We start from the raw sequence: 22,305 nt of genomic DNA on the forward strand, positions 1-22,305 counted from the left end.
CCCCACCAGTGCCCAGGCTCCAGATGGATTTAATTCCATTCACCACCACTCTCTGGGCCCAACTCTCTGGCCAGTTTTTAACCCAGCAAACAATGCCCCTTCCAAGCCATGAGCAACCAGCTTCTCCAGGATAATGCTGTCGGAAATGGTGTCAAAGGCTTTACCAAAGCCTAGGTAAACAACATCCTGAGCCTTTCCCTCATCCACCAGGCAGATGCCCTTGTCACAGCAGGACATCTGGTTGGTCAAGCAGCACAGCACCCACCTTTCATAAACTCATGCTGGCTGGGCCTGATCCCCTGGTTGTCCTGAACACGCCACATGATGGCCCTCAAGAGATCTGCTCCACGACCTCCCTGGGTACCAAGGTCAAGCTGACTGGTTTGTAGTTCCCCAGATCCCCCCTCTGGTCCTTCTTGTAGATGAGCATCAGATTTGCTGACTTCCAGTCAAGTGGGACATCCCTGGTGAGTCAGGACTGCTGGCAAATGATGGAAATTGGCGCAGTGGGCAACTTGGTCATCTTCCTCATAATCCTTGGGTGGATCCCTTCTGGCCCCATAGACCCCTGTGTGCCCAAGTGGTGCAGCAGGCTGCTGATCATTTCCCCCCAGATTATGGGGCCTTCATTCTGCTGCCCATCCATGTCTTCTGGCTCCAGGGCAGAATACCTGGAGAACAACTGGTCTCAGTATTATACATGGAGGCAAAGAAGACATTGAATACCCCAGGCTTTTCCTCATCCTTTGTCACTATGTTTCCTTTCACATCCAATAAAGGATGGAGATTCCTTAAGCCCTCCTTTTGTTGCTAATGTATTTATAGAAACATTTTTAATTGTCTCATAAAGCTCCCTTTTGGAGCTCACAGGGAAATTCTTGGCAGAGTGGGTTTTAAGTTACCTTTTTCCATCAGGAAATGTCAAAGTCTGGAGTTTTCCTGCAGAAATAACCCTTTACTTACCCTCCTGAAACAACATAGGACTGTAGGACTGACTGAACACAGGATGCAAGAAATATGGATGTGTAATAGGATGTATCTCATGTGGTATGTGCAGCAAGTTTTACAGAAGTGTCATTTCCAGCCAAAGGTAGAACAGAGACATTGTTTTGTCCATTTTGTAAATAAATGGCCTTTATTATCTTTCTAAATATTGAAAGCATGTTTCACAGAGAGGCCAAACAAGAAAAATAAATAAATAGATTACAGAATTTCTAAAAGGCTCATCTATTTTCTTCACTGTTTAGACATTTATAGATTACTATCTCTCTAACCAGCTTATTTGCTAAGTAAGGGTATTGATATCCTGCTTGAGTAGGATAAACTAAAACCCAACAGACATCTGTATTCAGCAAAATCTAAGACATTGCATGGTGAAATATTACAACACTTACAGCACCATTACGAACAACTTTAAGAGTATAACATTTACACTCAATATCTCATTATTTTTTCTAATTTAGTCAAGGCCTGAGACAAGGGCCTAGTGAAATCCTACAGAAAAAGAACAAGGATTGCTGATGCCACGTCTCCATGGCAGCACAGCTAATTTGGCAGGACAGCCCAGTGCACAGAAAGAAAAAGAGGTTATTTACAAAGATATCTTTGATAAAAAGGGCTTTGGGGACAGGAAAGTGGTCTGGGGGGTGGGGAAGGGGGGAAGTCACAAAACGTTCCAAACCTTTAAAATAATTCTTTAAATGAGTGAGACAAAATAAATTGAAGAAAAATTTCTTGAGTCAGTAAGCACAGTGAGTTTCATCTTTGTTTGTTGTTGTACAATGCTATAAACCACACTGAATGGCCCAGAATAACATTAGTGGTTCTGTGTATTGTAACCACTTCAATCAAGGCCTTTTGTTTTGAATCACCTGCCCTGCCTGCATTGGAGACCCTTTTATAGGCCAGTCACAGCACAGAGATCTAATTTAGTTCCACATACAAAAAGAAGCAAGGAAGAAAATATACCCATCTCTTACGCTCCTTGCTTGAATCTACAAGAGAACAAATGGGACAACAAATGAATTGAAATGCATTAGAGAACATTTTAAAATTTCCTCAGCTTATGACCCACAAGCAATTTGTAAATGATATTGTTACAGCATTCCTGACGGATGCAGTTGCTCAGCTGGACACACGTGAAGGTCACCTCAGCAATGGGCATGCCTTCCCCTGCTGTGATGAGCAGAGGGGGGCAAGGAGGGCTCACACTGAAGCCCAGGGAGCCATGGGCACAGGGCTGTTGTTAGCTTCTGTGGAGCCAGGAAAGGCAGAAGTGCCTCAGAGGATTCCATGTGGTTGATATTCTCTAGCAGAGAGCTCACTTGATGTCGCAGGCAATGCACTGAGACCCTGCCCTTGGCCTTGCCACAAGTCTTTTGTAGTCCCCTTCCACATCTTGCCTATAGAAAGAGCTCAGTGCATAGGCCCATAGGGATTAGTAAAGCAACAGAGGAGCATTTCTGTTAAAAATAAACTCTGACAGACATTGAAGTGCTGGTTTCATCTTATGAGACAACCTCAGACCAAGGAATGCATTGTGTCTACCACTGTGAGCACGATCACCTTTCTTCTAGCTTGCTGTAAAAGAATGACATTTACCCCATCAATTCCCTGGCATGGAGTGCAGCTCAGACAGAGGCTGAGTACCATGAGATTTTGTGAAATGGTTCATTTGCCAGAGACATAAAGGCTTCATGTGGGAGCGAAATGCCCCAGGCTGGCCATGCTCCCTTACAGTGTCATGAACCAGAGCCTGCAGCATCTAACCAGGCAGGTGTCTTTCCAGCATGAGGTCACGTCCAGCATGTGATGGGGTCATGTCTCCCAGCACCACGGGTACAGCTCATGCTCTTTTGTGTTCTGGATGCTACAGCAGTAAATTTGACATTGCTCTAAAGGCAGCATTGTAGCGGATAGTCTGCAGATGCGCATATAAATGTAGGGTTGATGCTAGAGAAAACACCATGCAAAGTAAGTGTGTGTGTGTGTGTGTGTGTGTGTGTGTTTGTGTGTATTACATAGGTTCAGGGTGTGAATTAGCAAAACACAACCATAAACTTCAGAATACACATTCATGAAAGATAAGCATGAGATACCCTTCATGAAGCACCTTCAGAGCATCCTTGTCTTGACCGAACCTTTCTTCTGGAGGAAATTAATTTCCATTTATAAACAAAAGGGAAAAAAAAATATTTTCCAAGTCACTCATCTGGATCTCCTCATTAATTTCAAGTGTGATGTTACCACTTACTAAAGAAACAATCCCACTGGTTTTCCGTCTGCTTGCTACTTTCTACTACGAACGATTAATGTATTAGAAAATTAACTTGCAGATGAAAGAAAAGAACAGCCTGTGGAAGTTGAATAATGACCTTATTTTAAGATTTTCCCTTGAGTAACCCCCACTGTTGCCTCTTACAAATGCAGGAAAAATTATACGTGCCCATCTTTAATGTCTTTTTTGAATGCTGATGAAATTATTAGTGATTTGGAAAAGTCTGTGCAGATGAAACAACAGCAGCAGGAGTAGCAGTCAGTGATATTAACTAGAGACAGCAGTCTGGGAACTGCTGTTCTGCAGTTCAGAGAGAAAAATTAGCATACTAGATTATAATTAATAAACTAGAAGCAAATCAAGATAATATGGTGTGGGGTTTGGAAACCAATGAGATTAACAAATTTAGAAAATGCAGCTTTCTTCACAAGTTAGAAGCAATTACCCATTGCATTTTTGTACCTTATGCACTTATCCTGCAAACACGTGACAATGTGTAATACCTGGTTGCTGAGGGGACCAAAGAGATCTTATCATTGCACTTCACAAGGGGGAGCCTTTCTGCTTTGGTAAATTAATTCCCTGGGTCCTCTCTCACTCCTCTAGCACCTGGTGGTCCTATTTTTGCTCTTGGACCTTGCTGGACACTTTTTAGCACTGTCTACAAAAGCCTTCTCTGCTGACACAGAAAGCCAGCTGAAGGCAACTCTTTCTCTGTTGGGATGCAGATGCCAGACACAGTCTGGGCCAACAAATACTGCCTGCTTCAACAACAATTTCATAGATGCCCTTAGATGAGTCTTGTAATTTGCTTTCTTCCTCACCCCAGAATCCTTTTGTACTGCTGTTTAGAAATTGTATAAATACTGCAGAACCTATGTTTAATGCCATGTGATAGATGTTTTCTCTTAGTAGTAAAAGGTCCTTTTCATTTCTTGTGTAGAATGCAGATTTCATGGACCAGAAGGCTTGAAAAGTCACATAGCTGTAAATGGCACATCACTACTGACCTTCCAGGAAACAGACAAGAGTCTTCCTTCCGTGATCCTCACACACACATGTATTAGGGGAAGAGAATAATCTTTTTCTGCTCCCCTTTATGTCTTGACCAAAGCCAAGGAAGAGTCACAGCCCATGTATGCAGGAAATACAGGATTGCTCCCTCTAGGAAACACCTCAAAACCACCATAGTCACTTTGCCATATTTTTCTGAGCTTGCCTTGCTGTTTCAAAGGAGACAAGAAGGATAAATGTCCCTTTCCAAGGGCAACATTTCCTGGTGTGCCTGAATGATAGCAAACCTGCTGATGGCATTGTTGCCTTCTGGAACCAGACTGCCTTGAACTTCTGAATTACTGTGACCTTTCCTCTGGATGGACAAAAAACTTAATTCCCAGCCTGGCCTGGTACCAAGAAAGATCCTATAGGAACTTTTCTTAAGGAGAACAATGTTGGAATTTTCTGTTTCAGATAATTCTCCCTTTAATAAAATGAAAACTGGAGGCTGAAGACTTCAGTCTGTATCTGGTCCTTGTCCTGCTTCACTCTTTGGCATGCTTGATGGTGGGGTCAGGAGGAATACCCTTCAAGTTTGTTCAAGAGGCCATGCAAAAACCAAGCACAATCTCAGCTACATGGCTGGGAGACAAACTTACAGTTCACAGACAAATCATTTCAAACTGGATTTTTAAACTGTAGCTTCAGATGGTCTGTAAATACAAGATGAGTTGTTATATCCAAGTTGAGGACCAAAGAGAGGATGTATGGATGAATGAAATCAGATGTCAATGAACACATTCCCTTGACGTGCTCTTACTCCACTAAGGTATCTCCTACTTTCCTAAAATGGTAAAACTAGCTACCAAATTAAACAACTTGCTGATCCTATATCCTTCTTTTACTAGGATATCCCTTTTCATAATACTGATCATGTCCAACTGACATCCTCAGCTACTGACCACATCCAACTGACATTCGCAGCAGGATTTGTTTCTAAACACTAATGTAGCACAGAAAGGATATAAAAAGTTAATGAATAAGAGAGAAGGAATGATGTATGGGGCTCCAGAGGAAGACTCAGTAGATATAGGTTAGATTTAAGGCTTTTTTATGGGTTTCCCACAAAATGCTGGTCAAAAATCAATTCATTAAATTGGTAATTAAAACAAAGCCAGGGCAAGGACCCAAGTACTGGCTCACAATTGTCTGCACTGTTTAATTGTTAACACACTCTTTCACACGCCTTGGCCCATGCTGACTTGATTTCCCCAGAAAATGTCAAGGCTCAGTTCAGAGGACAGCATGAAGCAGGGACTGCCCCAGCGGGCACTTTGGACAGAAGAGTTCCCCCTTCTCCAGTCACCATGGGGTAGAGCTTAGCCATGTGGCCACAAAACATGTCAGCACTGGCCTGAAGGGCTACAGAATAGGCCCTCTCCTACTTTATTTTCTTGTGTAGATACAGTAACTTCATCTTTCCTGCCTTGCTTTGTCTGCCCTGTTTAGACTGTAAATTCTTTGGACTGAAGCAACCTTTTAATATGTATTTGAATGATGCCTGACACAATGAGATGCCAGCCTTTGCTGGGGGTTGCCTTTGCTACTGAAAGGACTATTAAAGAAAAAAAATAAAATAAGAAAAAAGAAGGAAGATTATTCAGCTCTCAAAACAGCTCTCAGTTATTCTTCTTTTAAATCCACCCATGTCAACAGCATATTTTCATCCTACAGTGGGGCTTTACAGCTGTCAAAATTTGCAGTCTCAGGACTGCAGCACATGTTAACTTTGAACACACAGCAACAGGGACTGAGAAGACAAGTAAACTGTACCCAGTGATCTCTCACCACCACCAAAATCATTCCTGTGGCTCAGTCCCTCAACTGTCCTACATCATGTAGCTCTCACAGGGCTCTTGGTGGTGGCCCAATGCCACCAGCAGTCTGAAAGGACCCACATGCAGAGAAAAGCCTAAAAGCCTTTGTTTGGGACCAGACTGTTCCTGTTGCTGACCTCAGGTCAGCACAACAGCACGGTTAGTGTCCTGGTAGAAAGGCAGCATTAAAAACAGGCATTTGCTACTTGCCTTGAATTGTCTCGTTGCTTCTTAGCCAACCTCACAAACAGTTCTTCAAGACATCCACCTGGAGAGACAGAGAAATTTAAAATATAGATAAAAGGGCTCTGTCAAAAGCATATTGGAACTGTCCTCTTCCAATTCTGTTCTTAACCAGACTAATTTTCAGCATCACTCTTGCTGACGGTCTCCCCTCCAGCTCTCCTGTCTCAAGAGCACTTAGACTCCATCTCACTCCAGAGCAACACGTTAACATGCTAGAGAGACAAAGAACAGAAAATTCTTCTTCTTTACCTGTTTCTGATAACTCTGGCTCTTCCAAACACACAATTTCTAACTGTGGGCTAACTCTCTAGAAGTGTCAGGGGTCTTCTGCCTTCCCTGGGACCTCTGATGTACCCTCAAGAGGGAATTCATTGTGCAGTGCAGGTAAAGCTTTTGAGAACCTGAAAATTGTTTGTGTTTATAGCCACACCTGACAATCCACCTGGATATTACTCATCAACAGCAGAGCTCCAGAGCAGAGAGTTCTTTGGCACTGACTATTACATCGCTGTTTTGTTGTCATTAATGACATTAAAATGCCAAACTTGCCCCCTGTTTGCAAACTCTCTGTTGCACAAGTCAGTTTATCTGAGCAGCATCTCCCCACAGTCACATATTGGCAAGACAAATGCAAACAGCTTGTACTTTTTACCTCAAATGCTCTTCTTCCACACTTGAACTCAGCTGAATAAATCCTGAGTTGCCCCAGGAGAGTTTGAAAGGAGTTTTTAAGAGTTGTGTATTACTCCTGATGTTCAGATTACTTTGATATGTTTTCCAAATAAAATAATTTTGTTAGAGTTAGTTTTGCCCAATGTGTGCCAGCCACTCTTAAGTAATGTAGCACTATTGCCTTCTATAGGCTGTAATACAACTGATGCTTTATAGATGAATTTGTTTAGAAGCTCTGGGATCAATCATGCAAAATGCTTATCCCTCTAAATTCCCATGAGAAGCTCTCAGCTCTGCAGTAGCAGATCCTAAGAACAATCCTAGCATGCTAAATTATGCTTTGACCAAGTCAAATATGTAACTCCAACATAGCAGCAATGCAGTGACAGCCAGTGCTCATGAAAAGACTACATTTTCTTGCTGAGCAATGCTGTGTTGGAGCACACTGGGAGACCAGTGAATTGTGGCACTGAGCCATATTAACATTTTCCTTTAAAAATTTTGCAGAAGTGAAACTCCAGCTTTGTATTATCATGTCAAACCCATCACGGTTTTGATTTTTCAAAAAAAATCCAGGTCACTACTAATCATAAAAGGGATTAAAAAGAAAATTTGTGGCAGCTGGAGATGGTCAGCTAGGGAGAAATACCCACTGGATTTCCTCCTGCCAAGGTGTTGCAGCTCTTCTCCCCATTCTGCCTTATGTTATAGCTTCTCTGCTCCACAGACCATACCTGCTTCTCATTACTTCAAAAGATCTGGTTGTTAGACTGTCACTTCATTTTTTTAACCCTTTCTGTCAGTGTCTAAGCAATAGCAACATAGAAGAGTAGAATGGTTTGGGTTGGAAGGGACCAAAGCCTCCTGACACAGGCAGAGATACCACCTAAAAATCAGGTTGCTCAGGGCCCCATCCAACCTGGCCTTGACCTCTTCCAGAGATGAGACATCCACAATGTCTTTGAGCAATTTCTCATTTACCTGAAGTTGGCCTTAAGCTCCTATCTACGCAGACTGCTTCCTCCCACCCTGTGCCTCGCTGCTCCCTGAGGAAGTGTTATGCCTTTTCCTTTATACCTGTTATTTGCAGTCTGGTAAGCTCTCCCTGGGATAGAAGATTGCAGGCAAAACAGCAAAGCTGTTTTCTCAGGGACAGTGTTTGCCAAGAATGCCCCATGATGCCCCCTGGCCCAGCATTCTGGATGATCTGGCCATGAAGCTTACAAGACCACACTAACCATAAAAGTGATAAGAACAGGGAAATTCTGGGGCTTTCAAGGTGTCATCAGAGAGTGGCTCAAGAATGAGACAGCTCTTTGATGGGCTTAGATCATTTCACAAACCTGCCAGCAACACAGAGCCCATGCTACATCTGTGAGGGCTCAGACTCCTTTCCTCTCACTCCCTCTAGTCCCTGCCTTCCCTAGAAAGCACAACCACTACCCACAGCACATCTACAAACACAAAGCATGTGGGTAGAGGACACAGTCTCAAGTTACATCAGGGAAGGTATAGGATGGATATTAGGAAAAAATTTTTCACTGTAAGAATAATAAATGGAATGCTCTTCCCAGGGAGGTGGTAGAATCACCATCACACATCACCATCTCTGGATGTGTTTAAAAAAAGACTGGACATGGCACTTGGTGCTATAGTCTAGTTGAGGTGTTAGGGCATATGTTGGACTCGATGATCTTAGAGGTCTCTTCCAAACTCATTATTCTGTGATTCTGTGATACAAAGAAGCAACTATGCCCCTAAAAACAAAATAGTTGGCATTTGCATACATCCACAATTATTTATGTTCTTGCTTGAAGCTGACAGCCAGACATTGTCAAAGTATAAAATCCACAGATTAAGAGTAAATCCACAGATTAACACTGAAAGAAATATTTTCTTTCCTTCCTTTCATTTTTCCACAAAGAAAAATTGCCTGAATTACATTCTTGCTATCAGCTGTTTGAAATAATTCTTTTGAACGTGTTACCATAGCCACCCTTTGTGAGTGCCCACACATGACAATGCTTAAGGAACAAACAAACACAGGGCATATTTTATATCTTTTTGCCTATCTTCCCTCACTCCATGCAGGCAACTTTTTTTAAATAAATCACTCCAAACTTCTGTGCTGGCTGGTAAATCAGCAGCCATGATAAAATATCATATGGCTTGAAGTGCTTTGTCTTGCTGTTCTGGATATGGTTCAAGAGGATGAGATCATTTCACCATTTTCATCATCCCACACACATTATACATGCTGGGGATGACTTGAGCACATGTAGTCCCACTGGCCTCATGCTGAGCTGCTAAACTTTTCCCACTGTGGTACCAATGTACCATTGAATGGCTCCAGCTCTAACTGAATCCCAAGCTATACTCCAGCAACATCCTCAGGCTGGGGACATAGGCCAGGACATCCTTGTTCTTTGTGCCCTTGGGAGGTGCAGATGCCAGGCAGAGAGTGTTTCTGCCCTGGTCTCTACAGCTGCAGGTGTGAGCTGTGAGGATGGTGTGCCATGCTCAAGGATAAACAGAGTGTACACGCTGCTGCCTCTGCTACAATGTTTGCCTGATGCTCACACCATATCAGTCTTGCACCACCTCCTGGGTTTGCTCTGGGTTATTAGCTTATTTGGGGAAGTACAAAATGGCTTTGGAGGCTTGGGGCCTCCTGCTTGTCTGATGTGTTTCTACAGCCTAGTGTCAGCACTTGCTGAGGAACAGGCAATCCTTAGCTGTTTTATACCCAGAAAAACAAGCGGCTCTTAACAGTGTAGGGTGAACTTGGCACTCCTAAATCTTGCCTAGCTATGCATTACTCTCATAGTCACTGTTCAAAGCACAGTTTAATATTAAGATTCCTCTTTACCTTTGACATCAAATCTTTCCTCTGCCTGATCTTAACTTTGCCTAGCCTAGCTTTAGTAATCTGGAATAAACATGTTGTGTATTCTGTGTATCTGACTTATCTTGGAGAGAGTATCTGCTTTTAAGCTCAGGACATTTTAGAACAACTGACTAGTTTCTGAGAAGGACTTTAGAAAAATTGTTTTGTCCATGTTAGGGAAAAAAAAATCAAACAAACAAAATCTTACATTTGAAAAGCTCTGCATTGGAGCAGAGACTTCGGATCTGGAGGCAGGGTTTGGAGAGGTAAATAGTTTGTCAGTTATTCCCATAAAAGTGCTGTCCAAAGTTGGTTGCCTCTCAGCAAAGCAGAAATTTAATTCTTAGCAGAGATCCCTGCAGTCTTAGCATTTGCATTCCCCAAAGACCTTCTAACTGTACCAGCTCAAGCCAGGGAAGCTCATCTGGAGGCAGAACAAGACCTTTCCCAGTGCTGCAGCTTCAGCATTCGAAATAAGAATGAAGGAAGAAAACTTCTCCCATCTGTGCTCCAAACCTCACAACTGCTGGGCCCAATCTGCCTAGAAAAAAAGCAGTTTGTAGTCAAACAGAATAAAAATTAGTTCTGTCGGCATAAATTGGGCCAGGAAATGTAGGAAGGGGTGTGGACACTAAAATGAATAGAGGCTGGTAAGGAGAGGGTGCAGACACTAGCTGGGAAGAGGATCCATGGCTAGGTGAGACACTAGTGCTGCAGGAGGGAAAACAAGGCTCCATTCTCCATCAGCACAGGAAGGACTGAGGCCCTGTCTTCCCAGATATACTTATTTCCCTCTTCCAAACTCCTCTTGGGTTCTTAAGAGCTTCTCCTTGACTGCCTGGGACACAGGGTGTATCACTGCTAAATGGTGAGAAATCCTTCCCACTGCCCGCAGCCCATGCTGGGAGCCCTCCCTGCAGGGCTCTGCGAAATGCTGCCAGATCAGGAGCTGATGGATGGCAGCCAGCAGCCAGGGCTACCTGGAGCTGGTGATGTCTGGCATGTGTCAGCCTACCTACAGCCTGGAAACAGCTCCCTGTGCCAGCCAGGAGCCACATGAAAATTGCTGCTATTGCAAGTCTTCCAAAGTAATCTCTGCTATAATTTTCATGTCTACACAATAAATTGTAATATCCTACTTTTATTTCTCTTCTGTTCCTCATAAGTAATTTTCTTGCAGGCTTGCATAGGGATTTGACCAAATAGATACTCTAGACAATTAGAAATGTGTATTCCTGAGTATTTAAAGGCATCAAAATAACCTGTTTTGTCCATGACTCCAGTGTTCATTTAAGAAGTACAGACTTAAGAGACCTCAACTCCCTTTTTAGGGACCAGGCTTTTCAGTGTACAGTCCCAGTAAGAGGGCACTGTGGTTTCAGAGAAGCTGGTTGCAAAGGACAAGATCTTCCTTATTTCTCCTGTACAGTAGCATGAGACAGGCATAAGGCAACAATTAAAGTTATGCAGGAGTGACTACAGACATGAAAGCTGTAAACTTAGATAAAATTTCTTGATGTTTGCTAATTTCAGACCAAAATATGTAACAAGATTTTCTGGATGAGATGGAGGTAAAAGATGTCAGTCTTATCTCAAAGCATTTTATGCATTCTGGTTAAAAACTGCCTCCCAGTAACACCTCTATAAAATCCACAATAGGATGAACTTCAGAGCCTTCCTTCAAGGTGCAAGGATGTTTAACTATGTGACAATCAAACTGAGTCTAATAAAAATGTCTTTTATTATTTCTGTTAAGTATGACACCTGGTCTCTTATATATGGAAAAATATTTCTCATAAACATCGGATTTTACAGCCATGTGAAACCTCAGTTAAATTCAGCATGGATGCTCGGATGACAGGAAATCTCACTTCCCTGAAAGAGATTGTGGTGGGAAGGGACCTCTGGCGATCATCTGATCCAGTGCCCATGCTCATGCAGGACTCTGTCCACTCATGTTCTAAATATCTCTAAGTCTGCAGATTCTACAACTTCTCTGGGAAACCTGTTCCAGGACTCAGTCACCCTCATACTAAAAAGTGTTCCCTTATGTACAGACAGGACCTCCTGTGATTCTATTTGTGCCCATTGCCTCTGCTCCTGTCACTGGGCACACTGAGAAAAGTCTGGCTCCATCTCCTTTACTACCCCCTCAGATATTTATATATATGGAAGAGATACCCCTGAGCCTTCTGTCCAAGCTGAACAGTCACAACTGTCTCAGGCCCTCCTCATCTATTAGATGCTCCACATCCATAACCACGTTAGTGAGCCTTCACCAGTCTCCCTCCAGTATATTCATGTCCTTCTTGTACTGGACAGCTCCAATCTGAACCTCACATTCCAGATGTGGCATCGCCAGTGCTTTGGAAAGGGAGACAATCACATCCCTTGACCTGCTGGTAATGTTCCTCCTCTTTCACTGTCAAAGAAGACAAAGATGGACAGCTGTGACTATTGCCATAACTCATTACACGGTAGCCAGCATGGTATCCTGTCCTGTAGGCCAAATGCCCCCAACCATGGCACAGTGCAGTGACACCACCAGCACAAGTTGTGACCAGCTGGAGCAACTGAAAATACAAAAGGCTTTTGGCATAGAGTTCTTGGATTCACTCCTTGCTTTTAACTGGAAGATTTTTTTTTCAACTTGCTGTGGTCTCTGCCAGCCTGCAGCTATGACAAGCAATATTTTTCCTCTCCTCTTTGAATGATCCAAGTGAGCGACGCTGTCAGCAAAAGCTGATGGACTGAAACTGTCATGAGAAAAGAAGAAAGACTCTCTGATTATAGAAAAAAAGCTTCCCCTCCTCCCAGGCACTTCTCATCTTCCTGTGCTTCCCTTGTTTTGGGAGGCAGACCTGTCTGAGGAAGCTTTTCCACTTTGCAATTACCCATGGAGAAAGATGACTGACAGAGCAGGCTCATGCTCCTGTCTAACCTACTGGAAGTGATCCCATAATCCCTTAAAGGGATTTCCTTCTCTCTTCAGGCCAGCTCAGTCCTTGCTGTTGGGGTGCCCACAATACAGCCTCTCATGATAAACTAGTTCATGCCATTAATGTAAATTGCCTCCAATGGAGATTGATGCAATACACACCCACACAACGTTGTAGTGTAGATGGGGTTTTATTTTTCCTCCATAGAACTAGATCTAGTTTTTTGTCTTGGTAATATTTGTATTATTCATTTCCTGCAGTAACCAAAAGAGCAGGACCTCTTGTGTCTGTGATTCTGGAATCTAGCCACTTCATTTAACTCTGCAAGGAGGAAGATTTTTGATAGGGAGGACCCTAAGACCTCTGTTTGTGCCACTTGAAATAAAGGGGTTGCTGCCCCAAATCCATACCATGAACACATGAATGCCTTCCTTATGCTGAACAGGAGAGCCGTCAATGAAGGCTGGGTGGGAGTGGGCACCTTCACTTTGCATGGTTGCCAGAGCTGAAATTTTGGTGTGACCAAGCCCCACCTCAGATGGAAATCACCTGAAACACTGAATTATGTGTGGAGGCTGCAAACATGTCCTCTGCCACCAAACAAATGAAATGACTCACTATCTGGGTGTTACACAGCTGCTTTTGGTGCACGAGTCACATTGTAAGACACTGAGATCACAGGATCAGACTCTGAGGTCTATCACATGAAGTCTCCTAGACTAAACCATGAGGTTGTGTAAGTCCAGGGCACTCCACTGGGGGAAATTAAATCTCTCTGCCTAGAGCCATCTCAAGATCTGAGAGGACAGCTCTGTAGCACTCAGCACATAATAGTTCAGGGGTAGGACGTATAACACAATAGCACACCTGGCTATAAAGCTGCAGTCATTTTGGTGCTTGATTGCTTCTTGACACATGCCCAGAAACAATGCTGATGGCCCCTGAGCTGGGCCAGCCATGATTTTCCCTGCTCCTGGAGGCAGGCAATGCACAGCAGCAGCCCAGACAGCTGGAGGCAGCTCTCACAGGTGCCTTGTGGCAGCCACACGTACCCAGCCATGTCCCAGGGAGGCAACAGGTGTGTGCTACACACCAGACCCCAGCCCTTGCACTGCTGCACACACACACCTGCACACACAAGGAGGGCAGCGCAGTTTCTGTCAAACCTGCCCCAGCAATTCTGCATTGCTAAGGAATCCCCATCACCTTTAAATGCAGTAAATGCCACTCAGAGGCCAAGTATTCATTTTGATAGGGATGATTTTCATTAGTGAGGACAACAGATCTCTTCTGGAAAAGCCTTCTCCTTGTCACTGTGCCTGCAGCTCATTTGGGCAACAGCACTCTCCATGAGAGAGATAAATGTGTCATTTCTCAGGGAGTACCTCCAGGGCTGAGCAGGCCCACAGGCATAGAGCACATGCTGAATGCACCAACCTCCCCAGCCCTTCAGCCCCAAGGAGCATTTCTCTGTGTACGGCTCCCTGGACTCACACATCACCTCTGGTCCCTAAACTCTCCCTGCTGTCTTCACTGGGAGGAAAAATAGAAAAGACTCTGGGGTCCAGCACACTTCAAAAATAGAAGTGCCCAATAAAATGCTACTCAGATAATCATCACTCTTTAAAATTATACCCCAGCCTCACATACACCATGAGAGTAGAGGAAGGATGATCTTTCCTCAATTTGTTTGTTTTGGTTTTGGTTTTTTTTCTGAATAGGGGATTTCTTCAACTCCCAGGAGACAGGGGAAAGGTGATTGCTGAAGCTACAACCACACCACAGTGTAAAATAGGTCAGAGACTGTCCTCCAGTCCTGAGGCATGACTGAATTGCTGAAATTTCTGGCCCTGCTTCCACTCCCCACTTCATAAGATGTCCAGGTCCAAACTGCTCCCTGGGAAGAACCTGTTAAGATACAATCCTGGGGGACTGAGAGCTTGCACAGATGGAAGGAAGTGTGTGGGCAGACATGGAGTCAGAGCTTTGATGTGTGCCCTGCCCCTGCCTCCTGGAGAAGACATGGCTGTGGCTCTCTGCTCTCCCACCCTTGGGACTAGCAGACACATTGTGTGCCTTATTCAGCCACTCCACTCTACATTCTCCAACAGATTTGGATATCTGGTGCAGTCATCCCAAGCCCAAAAGACCAATGCAGTGGTTGTTTATCCACATGAAGATTACCCCAACATTTCTGTATGATCCACAGGGGACTGGGGCAGAGGTTTCACTCAGGTAGGTGGACCACTTGTGATCCTGCAGCCCTCTTACAGGGGCTTTAAGACCTGATGTATTTTTATGAAAGAAGGAATAAAAAATTAATTAAAAAGAAAAATTCTCATCTTTTTTATCACATCCAAAACTGCCAAGAAACATTTTCCTAGAATCTAAAGAAAAATAAAGTGTAAAAGGTAATAAACCTTTAAATCTGAGTTTGGACTGTAAGGAGGCCAAAAGCTAGCCAGCCTGGAGTAGTTGGGAAGCCCTGCAGCCCACAGAGAAAAGAGCACAAAGCTCCCATTCCCTCTACTGTACCAGAGCTGCCTTCTGACACTGTTTTCGGGAACTTGCCAGCTCATTTTCTAACTTGTTTGTGAGACATCAACAGCCTCAAATTACAGCAGTCTGAACAGCCCAGTAAATATTTACACAAACCTGCTGGTGATGGTTTGAGCTGACATGCGTTACCTTTTGTGTTGGGGGGAGGCTATATTTACAGCCAACCAGCTAATGAACATGATCCCAGCCATGCTTTAATACAGATGGCTCTTTCAGCATTTGCGGCTTTCAAGTTACAGAGAGCACAAACTTCAATAGCCTTCGTTAGAAGGCTCCGTCTCAGCTCTCTCCGTTTTGTTTACAACCAGTCTCTCTTTGTGCAGTCAAGGGTTGACTAATGTTCAGCTGTTTGCAGCCAGCAATGCGGTTGTGTAGGACAGGGCTTGTTTCTTGTCCTTTTTTCTTTCTTTTTTCCTTTTTTTTTCTTTTCATTTTGACACTGATGGTTTTTATTTTAAACTTACAATGAATGCGATTTCTGCGACGTAGATTCATTTTCCTTGAGTGGCATTTCTCCAGGCTGTCTCACAGGGCTGGAGCCTGGTGTGGAAGGGGACAGGAAGCTGTGCCCAGACCTGGACTCTGTCTGTGGGGCTCAGTAGAGGGCTGGAAGCCATCCCTTCCCAGGGTCACCCCTTGGAGACGCATTTTGTCGACACCCAGGTGTCACTGGCTACTCTGGTTGGATTCCAGACTGTTCTAAGGAAGATGACTAAGAAACTTTTAGTTTATGCAATCAGTGTTTATTGTAACAGCTGACTTTTTATATCTTCCTTTTTAGCCATAATCTAAACCACTGGCTGGAAAAATCTAAGTCTTTTAGATTTTTTTATATGCAGCTCTACATCAAAGAAATATTTTAAATAAATGAGATAGGAAAATAGAACAGTGAGAAAACTAATAAAGGTAATTCAGACTGTTGTTCTGACAATTATTTCCCATTGGTTGGTTATGAAAGAAGCAGATAATCAGATAATCTTTCTCTTTACTGTCATCACACTTTAAAACCCTAGACTCTAAGAAACTGATAGATTCAAGACTACTGTACTTAGTGAGTCAATACTCCCCAGTAGCAGAGTCTGACAAATGCTCTGTGGTTGAGATGAACTAATTTTAGACTGCACAATGCCACAGTTTTAAACCTACACTTCTCTAAAACAAAATGCAGGTGAGGAATTCTGAATGATGAAGCACAGCTGGTTTTAGAAAAATTTCTTGTATTGTGCAAGTATTTTATGGGCTAGTAGAATCTAATGTGTCAGACAAAATCCCACCAAACCAAAGATGAACTCCAGTTTTCAAGTCACTGCACTCATATGGAGATCTGTCCTGACAGTAGGTCTGACAAAGCACAGAAAATCTATTTGGTCAAGTATCTCTCCTGAGAAAGAAAAAAGGTACCAGCCTCCTGAAAATATCTAACCTTTGAAAGGTTGGCCTTGGAAGTTCCCTCACACATCTAGTGAAAATACAATAAAAACATGGCTCAGAGAGATTTATGGCTGAATATAGCTGATCTGAAATCATTAATGGAAAAGAAGGTCATCTTTTCAGAAGAAGAAATGGCCAATTCTCAAATGATGGGCTGGTCTTTACCTCCAAAACAAGAAGCTCTTCCCATTGAAAGTGTGACCATTTCACTGCTATCATTGAATGAAAACACCTGATATTCCCTGGTGGAGCAGAATCCCACAGTATTGGCAACTGCCCTTGAGTTTTGAAGTAAAGACAGGTGAAAAGGCAGGTGACAACAGTTGGAGTAGGAACTTGATCTCAATCTGCCCTTTCCGATAAAGGTCAGGCCTGCTCTTTTAAGCTCCATGCTGGACCAGACTCCACTATTTATACTGAACGTTTTGCTCCATCAAATCTCTTCCTGGAGTGGTTACACAGAATGAGTATTACACCTCATGGAAGCAGCATCATTTGTTTAAATGCTTCCAGAGAAGAAAAGCCTTGGAAACAACAGAGTTGCTCAGTAGTACTTGGACAAAACATTTGTTACGAGAACACAGTCTGTTAAGAGCTGTTCACAGAATAACAGAGTTGCTGCCAAATATCCTAAAACAAAACTTTTAGGAGGAATTTTTGTTTTTAAATAAACAAACATATTTCAAGTGAGATCTGGAGTTTCAGATTCTGGTGAAAAGGAAAAAGGCTGATTAAAATAAAATATTACCAAATGTTGTAAAGAAATTATTTGTTCTAAATAGACCTGGTTGTTTTTTCCTATCTTTTCTGGCTCATGACTGTTCAGCTTCATGTTTTCATTTACCTTGGTTGGGAAACAACAGATCTTGAGATCTGTCACAGAATAAGAAGCATGTCTTTGGGCCAGGACTCCTGCAGCTACGTGTGTCTATGTAGAGACTGCCTGCCTCACATTTCCCCCTGTCCTTTGTGTGTTGTTTGTCTGCTTCAATTATAAATACTCCAGGATAGGCAGCTTATTGCTATGTACATCTGTCAGGCACCTGTCACACTCTTCCTTGCCTCTGGATGTTCCACCACAACAGTAATTATTCAATGATACATGAAAATGAAGTACCTCTGAAAGGAAAGTATGTGGTCCTACGAGACCTATGCTCACCTCTGTTCACCAGAAAGAATTGATTCCTGAATTTGTAGAGGAGATGGTAACTGTAGCTGCTTATCCAAATTTGGGATGGATGCAGGAATATCCTGTGAGAAGGCTTCAAATGTTTTTGAATTATTGCAATCAGTTAGTGTAGATGGTGCTAGGGAGAGAAGAACAGGACTATGGTGAGGAGGCAGGACTGCACTAGAAGATATGCTTTCAGCCTTTTTCTCATTCCACTGTTACTTTTCCCTCTTTGGCTGGTGGCATAGCTGATTGAGAACTTCCCACTTTGATTTTCTGCAGAAATATCCCATTTTGTGAAATCTAATTTGCTGACTCTCTCCCACTACTAGGGCTTGTACCAGAGGGTCTGTGGGCACTTCTTATGAGATGACATCATTCCCTGAACTCTTCCTGACACAGACTGCTTGTTGGCCCCCCAGGCAGGCTACAACATGCATGGGAATTTTGTACCTGAGTGTTTATTTGGGCTGTACTCAGACATGTCAGTCAGATCTATTGATTTTAGAATTACGGAAGAAACTGCTTGTGATCTGGAAAGTCCCCTCTCAGTCTTCGGGAAGAGCCCTTCCCAAGCAGTTCTGGACATGAAACCAATTAGAAATTTCCTGGGTTCTGACTATTCTAATGCCTCATTCTAATGACAATGCACTAATTCTTCATGTATCTCTGGAACTAGTCAAAGGTCATAGAAGGGAAAATGCATCTCATTCAAGGACATGTGCAAAGTCCAACCTCAACCAGCATAAGCCCCTTCTGCTCCCGTTCAATTGTTGTTCCAAAGGGACTGTGACCCAAACTTGTTGCACTATTTTTGGGGCTATTTTGTTAGCCTAGTCTGGAAAAGGAAAAGGAAAAGGGGAAGAAATCAGAGCCTAAAACAGTCCTAAGAGCACTACTGAACCAGGTAAAAGCCCAGTCTTTACCACACAGAAGAAATCAGGAAGGAAGGACCTGGAAACTGAGTATCACAATTTTTCCATGAAGAGAATTAAGTTTATGCAGGGATATCATTACTACTACTTATGGTTACAGTTCTTCAGCATCACTTAAAATCTTGCGGAGTAATCTAGGATGGAAGAATTCAGCTCATAGTATAAATCAAAAAATAACTCATATTAAAAAAATGCATTGACACAAAGATAAAACTCGTGCAAGGATAGAGTGGGCTGCTGATACATGTTTGTCTATAAATAGAACAGCATCACTTAAAATTCAGGGATATTTTTGACATTTGATTTTATTCTTTCACATAATCTCCTTCTACAGAATTTGGACAGAACTGCTCCAATTTTTTTATCAACTCTTTAATCCATCTTCATGACCATGTACAAAATAAGCCACTGAAGAGGGAATGTACTGAACCACAGTGATGACAATTCTGCTTGGCTGAGCTGAAATGGACAACATGCGTGTCCCAGATGGCTTCAAAAAGAATACATTCTGATTAAGGAGCAGTGGGAACATTTTCCAAGTACATTTGGGTGCCTTTTATAAATTTATAAGGCAGATGCTTCTCCTTAAAAGCATCTGCCTCACAGACCCTTTTTTCCCCTCTACTCAGATGTATAGGGATTGAACTTCTGTGAAATGCTGAGTCCACTGCAGTTTCATGTACATGCTAAGCCCAGTTTTGCCAGTCTCACAATGAACGATGCCCTCATTGAAGAGCTTAAAGAGGAGGGGGTTGGGTCCTCATCTCACGGAGGATCTGGGAATGGGAAGATGCCAGAAAAGAGTGAGATCTGATGGGAAGGACTCCTGCATTCATACACAGTACCTAGAGTCTATCTATGAACAGAAGAGGGACTGTTCGAAATTCTCCACCACTGTTGCAGGACTGCTGTTTTGCATTTTATGAGATCCATTATCTTCTTCTGTATTTGATCAGGATGTGTTCCTCTCTGAGATTAAGTAACCAACCACCTAAGCAGCTAACTAGCTTGTGAAATGTGTGGGCCTCTAACATCACTGCAGAGTGCCTAGAGAAAGGTCTGCTGTGCAGCCACAAGCACATGTTGAGATCAATTCCAGCACACAGACCACAAGACTGGAGCAGTTCCTCAGGGCCTTCTTGGTACACTGGCCTTGAGGGAACCTCTAAGTAGTGATAGAAAGCCAAGACAGTCTTATGAAAATACTTAACTCATCCACAGCACAGCGCATTTACAGCTTCTCAAGGCACATAAATGTTGCTCTCTCTGTTTTCCTTGGACACGTCAACTTTTTATTGCCTGGGGATTTACACTGTAGTGTAATGCAATGCCTTGTGAGCCCTGCAGGATCAGGGTGCAGGGCAGGAGGTCAGAGGGAATAAGCTTGTAGCAATAACCATGGGATAAGCAACTCTGCAACTCCCCATTTTACAGCCCAAAGCAGCACACACAGCTCTTACTGGTGATGGAAAAGCGATGTTTGGGTCCTCCTTTGGGTGCCTGAGCAGTTCTGTTGGGGCAGAACATGGTAAGTGAGGAAACTTCTCATCCCTGGAGATCCTATCTACAGCCACCCTCAGTGGGCTGGCCAAGGGACTGGTAAGCAGTGTGAGAGTATCACAGGAGCCAGCACTACGGCACACATAACTTAACCCAAGGTGTTAGGAACCAAATCACCAAGAGTGCAGGGTCACAGAGCAGATCAGTTTGGAAGATGGGTTAAAGATCTCCTGTTCTGCCCACCAAGGCACATTACCTCGCCATTTGTGTGCTTCAGCTGAGCACAGACAGCTCACAGGGCCCATCACTAGCAGTGCAGCGTGCAGCAGCCTTTCATCTGGAGAATGTGGCTCTGCTTGCTGAGGCTACTGAGCACTCAGTGGTCTGGGAACCAAGACTCAGTGACAACAGCTTCCCGCGGACACTTGTCAGGCACAGGCACATTTCTGTGTATTTATAGACACTTAGTGTGGGTCTCTTCTGAGGAAGGACCCAGAACTGTTGTGGGAGAGACACTAAGTGCTTGGCAGAGTGCACTGGAGAAGGGAAATAGTTTGTCAGTGCCCAGCTTTGCCCTGGCTGCAGCAATTTAGCAAACATTCCTGTTTTGAACATCAGGCACGCTCACAGAGACTCTTGCACTCTTGGATTTCAAATAGACCAGGAGCATCAACAGTCTCAAAAGAAGAAATCGCTGTAAATATAATAGTCTTTCTGCTCTAAAAGTCACACAGAAAACCATGCAAGCATCTGTATTTAATCTGCACATCAGTCTGACAGACTGATTAAAATAACCCAAAACATAAAATGAATAACATTGCTTTGCCTGAAGAATATTCATGTGATCAAAGAGTGGATTTTTAAGTCAAGTGCAGGAATCAAATGGTACCAAATTCTAGAGTATAACTGGCAGATTGGTGATCCAGTTTTACTTCTTCAAGTCCTTTTCCAGTCCTACTACCCACCTAGCAAAAAAAAATGTGCTTTTCCTCTCAGTGTTTTTTTACTCATAAGAGAGCAAATTTAGCCATTTGATCCCAACTCAGAGATACTGGGCTCATTCCCACTTCTGCAGAGACCTCCCCTGTGAGTTTACATTTTCCAGTTGGGCTCTGCAGCTGCTGGAGACGGTGCCCCACCACAGTGCCATGCTGTACTTTGGAAAGTCTGTGTCTTGTTAGGAAGCAGTGGGGCTCATGGATGCTGGTGTAACATTCCCTGTGCCCTTGTGGTCTTGTCTCCAGTTTCTCTGTGCTACAGACACAACACAGGTCAGAGGGGTGCTCCTCAGAACAAGGTACAACTACACAGGAGAGCAAACTCATGACTTCACTCTCAACAGTACTGTTTCTTACATCTAAAAAAGAGATGTACTTATTCTTCTGTATCCCAAGGTGACTCTGGGACTTTTCCTGAGGTAGTTTTTGGCTCTGAATGGTCCATTAAAAACAGACACATGTACCTGTGGAAGCTCCCACTATTAATGTTCTCTAGCCAAGGCTGATGGTTGCTTGTAATAGCTGCCTACAAGATATGGCAAAACTCTTCCCAGAAAAATATTCCCTGCCTTTCCCAGGCTTTTATCCTTGCCTTACCACTAACTCTTACACATGTATGAATTCCATTTAGAGGTGAGCATTTGCCTTTCAAGATAAGAGGAAGTACTACTACCTGTGAAAACTGCTGCCTTACAGATAGCAGTGTGTGCTGTTAGTAGGACACCTTGCAGCTGTCTGTGGTGGTGTTTGGTAGGTGCAGAAAGCCTGGGGGCACACTCAGCCTGCTGTGACAGCTGGAGGTTACTTCTGTCCTCCT

Source organism: Molothrus aeneus, chromosome 3 (assembly GCF_037042795.1).
Source record: "Molothrus aeneus isolate 106 chromosome 3, BPBGC_Maene_1.0, whole genome shotgun sequence".
Classification (NCBI taxonomy): domain Eukaryota; kingdom Metazoa; phylum Chordata; class Aves; order Passeriformes; family Icteridae; genus Molothrus; species Molothrus aeneus.